Source organism: Leptosomus discolor, chromosome 3 (assembly GCF_034619465.1).
Source record: "Leptosomus discolor isolate bLepDis1 chromosome 3, bLepDis1.hap2, whole genome shotgun sequence".
NCBI classification, from domain to species: Eukaryota; Metazoa; Chordata; class Aves; order Leptosomiformes; family Leptosomidae; genus Leptosomus; species Leptosomus discolor.
The window spans coordinates 12,256,003-12,260,507 of record NC_141393.1 but is presented as its reverse complement, the minus strand read 5'-3'; positions in this window follow the sequence as shown (position 1 = coordinate 12,260,507).

The following is a 4,505-nucleotide window of genomic DNA, read 5'->3' as shown; positions in this document are numbered from 1 at the left end:
CTTCTCAAATGAAATTTTCTTCCCATTTACATTTATTGCTTAAAATATATTTGCCTAGTTAATATCCTTGCTGTATTTTTTCACACTGCTTAGGCAGTCTGTTGAAAATTACTGATCGTTTCCAGTGAGCTGAGCGCCTGTGGAAACTAGGAGTTGCCAAGTGTCTTGATCTTGCATACAGGCAGGCCCACAGTGATCTGAACAGCAGTTCATCATGGGAAAGAAAGGACATAAGAACATTAACAATGACAAATATAAGCAATGACACTAAAAATGACAGAAAAAAAAAACCCAAGGTAGGTGCAAATATAAAGGCACAGTAGAGCCATGATTGCCAGTCAGAAAAACAGCCGAGTAGGAGTTCACAGTTTAAGAAACCTCTGAAACTGCATACATTATGTTTAGATTAGATGGAGGAGAGTTTCATAACTAAGTAACAAAGACTACTGCAATTATGATATGGGCAGGTCAACAGCATAACAAAAGGTGCTAATGGGCAAAAATTCCCCTATACTTGATAGAATCACATTCGTTTTAAAAAACCCACAAATTTTCATCTAAATGTCTGTCCGTTACTGTGTTCTTGTTGTGGAAGGCTGTCTTTTTCTCCACTATTGTGCATTACAGGTTACTGGTGAACACAGCACCATACAGAGTTATCTGATTTAGCCGGGAACATTACCTGCACGTCCAGGGTGATTCACATGCTCCCTGCTATGCCCATACCCCTCCCATGACAGGTGGCCTGGGCTTGTTGCAAGCAGATGAGGCGATACCCTCCTCCTTTGCTCCTCCTTGCCTCCTGACTACATCCCCCGTACCACAGGGGCATGCAGGGCTTTCCACATCACTTCAATCCTAAACACGAGACAGAAGTAGGAGTTAGTACCATGCTATTTGGGGTTTAGGTAACGACTCCGCTGCTTCTGAGCCCACATTGTGGTTTCTCCTACAGCCTTATGAAACCCATATGAAGAGCTTGGTCGGCCTTGTGCTGCCTTTCCCCAGAGCAGGCTGCCCTGGGGGAAGGCAGGCAGGGCTTTCTGGAAGCCGCTTGCTAGGGGTGCTGGAGGTGAGGCCCAGGTCCACCGACTGCAAACGCAGAGCCATTCCCTGGGGAAGGGGCTTCACCCCTGCAGGCGGCTGCCTTCAAGTCTCCTGAAACACACGCTTGATAGGCGACAAACGTGAGTTCCCATTGGGTTCACTGGTAACCCTCATGGCCCTTCACAGCAGCCCGCCGCCCACTGGGACCCCTCAAGTTTCACCAAGACATGCGGTGAGCGGCAGCTGCCCCTCTGCGCCCTCACGGCCCCACAGCCGGCTGGGACCGGCGGCCCTCGCCGAGGCAGGGCCACCCCGGCCGGCTCGGCGAGGGGTGCCCGGAGGCTGCTGAGGGCGATCGGTGACCGTCCCCCCTCCTCAGGGACCCAGCACGGAGCGCTGAGCGGACGGGAGGCTGGGTCGGGCAGCGGCGGGCTGCGGGGCGCAAGGCTGAGGGGACGGGCGCCATGACCGGGCTGCGGGCGGCGAGGACCGAGGGGCCGGGCGGCGGGGGCTGGGGCTGTCGGCGCCGGGTACGAGCGGCGGCGACTCGCCGGCTCCAGGCAGGGCTGTCGGGGGCGGAGGCGGCGGGAGCGTCAGCAGCCTGCGACCGGGGCGGAAGGAGGCGCTGGGCGGGCACCGCGTGTGAGGAGAGCCGGGCCGGGCCTGCTGGCGGGGCTCAGCCCCGGAAGGTAAAGGCTCTGGGGTCGGGAGAGCTGGCGGCTGTTGGGGGGACGCGAGGCCCTGAGGAGCGGCGGGGGCCCTGGGGAGAGGGCGCTCCCGTCATGGGTTAATGCTGCTCTCTTGCAGGCTAATCCCTCCTCTCACCCCGCCGGCCGGCGGACTCTCTCCCCTTCTCCGCCTGGTCTGTGCTCTTAAACCCCCGCCCCCTAGCAAACACCGAATTATATCAATCAACACTGGACACGGCCCCGGAGCAGCAATGAGGTTCCCGGGGCCGCTGCGGTCCGGGCTCCTGGGCGAGGGATCGGCGTTACCGCCCTCACGGCCCGGGCGCCGAGCTGGAGCTGCGGGGGGAAGCGGCCCTCAGGGAGGGCGAGAGGCCCTGCCGCCGGGGTCAGCCGGTCTGCCGCGGGTGGCCAGGTAGCGGATTCACCGGCTTTCGTGTGACCGGGGGGCCTGCGCTGCCCGGGAGGTGAGAGGTTATGCCTTCCTCCCCCTCCTCCTCCGCCTCCGCCTCGGGAGGTTCCCCCTGCTGCCGTGTCAAGCAGCCAGGCTTCTCAGGGAGGGAAGGGGCAGCCTACCGGGTCTGTGTGGAAGCTGGTCAGGAAAGGGAGAGGTATATCTGGGTTCTGATTGAAGGGAACACGGAATCAGTTTAGTGGTTTAATTTGTCAGGCTGCGAGGGATCGCCTGGGTCATTGATTTTTGGTCGCTGCAGTCATGGGAAATGTGAAGTTGAGGCAAGCGCATAGAAAAGTCCTGACCCCTTGCCAAGCCGCTGCCTCACCTTCCCTTTGGTCCCACTCCACAGCACCGTGTGACAAGAGTAATACTGTACCAAGAAATCTGCGTGCTACCCAGAGGGTAAAGGAGACATAGCTGACAGCATGAGGCCCTGCATTGGTAGGGAATGGAAAGTGATTGAAAATGGATAAAAACGAGTACTTGTAGATCACTGTGCTCCTTGCTATAGCGGGAGACAAAGAAACTACCAGAACTCTTCACAGACCCCAAATTTATCCCAAGTGTATGAACATAGCATGCTAGGTGAGATCTGAGCCCGAGAGATCTGTCGCTTGGGATGTCCGCGTGCACTGATGTGACAAGTATTTGTGCCAAGTAGCGGCTCAAAGGAAGGCAAAGAAACTGGAAGCCAGTTTGTGTAATCAAAGGGAGAATAATTCTCACCATGTCCCTGCAGACATGCTGCAGGAATGTTGCTTTTGCACATGGGTGTAACTACAGTCTGAGTGCCATGACAGAAATGGATTACCATCAAGCTGCTTTCCAATGGTACTATTCTAACTAAGAGCTGAAAGCTGTAATGCATTAGTAGTATCTAGAATGAGAACCCAAAGTGTCATTTATGAAGGATTAAGACAGGAATGTGCAAGCTATAAAACACGGTTAAGCATTCGCACTATCTCACAAAGTCCAGTATGTATACATTTATGAATTCATGGGATGCCCTCACCATGTGTCCAGACAGGCCTGTTCTGCTTTGGCATCTGAATACCTTATGTAATAAGCATGTCATAAGCTTTGGAAGTTTTGGCCACAAGCCACAGTCTCAGTGACTGCAGCGGAAAAATTATAAATCTAGCTGCTTAACAAGAAATGGAACTATAATGAGTTTTAGTCAACAAAAACACTAGAATTTGAGATCTAAAAGTTTTTAATGAAAACGATGAAGTGAGACCAAGCTGTTTCACATTCAGTGCAAAAGCACTGGAATTAAATCATTGTTCTGAAACTAAAAGTGACGCTGTTTTTAATTCTCTCATGGAAGAAGTACCAGAAATCTGATTTTCAAAGCCTTTTGTCATAGGCTATAATTTCTAACTTTGGGATCACCATTGCTTCATTAAACAATTCCTTCCACAAACTGATCAACCTGAAGCTTAGAATTGTTAGCCGCCTTCTCCAAATGGCAATCCCAGGTTTCATTGTAAGCTGCCTTCTCATTTCTAGATTGACTTCTCAAAGACAACAAAATTTAATTGTAATTCTTTCAACAGGTCTGTAACCATGGGACTAAAGTGCTACAACTGTTTGCATTAGCTTGCAAATGGTTGTTTCCATTTCGTTGCAGCACAGATCGCTTCCCAGACAATTACTTTGCACCCCCAATGGCAAATTAAAGGCCACAATGTTCCTTTTTCCTTGTAATTAGTCAAATTTATGCATAAAATAATGCAGTTATTACCTTTATGCTGTCTCGAAACCTTCATTTGGAAGACTTTCAAGTAAACTTTTCTTAGGGGTCCTGATAACTAGTGATTGATATCCAGGCAAGTAGCAGTTGTCTTATGTTGTAAATCATCAAGGGATAAGCCAGCAGATGGAAATAAAAGTTACTACTTAACAGCATACTCTGAGAGCTTGAGAACTGGCATTGAGCAGAGTGCTGAAATTGATAGTGCCTTGCACGTTTCGCAGTAGTAGTGTGGAGCAGGCTGAGTAAATTATAATGCATTTCCTCGATTTTGTTTAAAACATACCATAAAATGGGAAAAATACTGGTTATATTCAAATCTGTGGGATCTTTCCATTGATTTTAATTGGATCAAGAGTGCAGCAGGAGGGAGGTCCCTGAACTTCATGGAGTTCTCTTGCTAACATCTTATTTGCACAGTGGGGTTTTGTACTGTATTGGGAAAATAAAATTACTTCGTTGTATGTCTGTAGTTTCAGCTCCATCATGATCCTGCAGAAGTCTCTTGACATACTTATTCTCTTCTAGGTGACAACCATCAGCCAACTGCAAGACTGTCGCA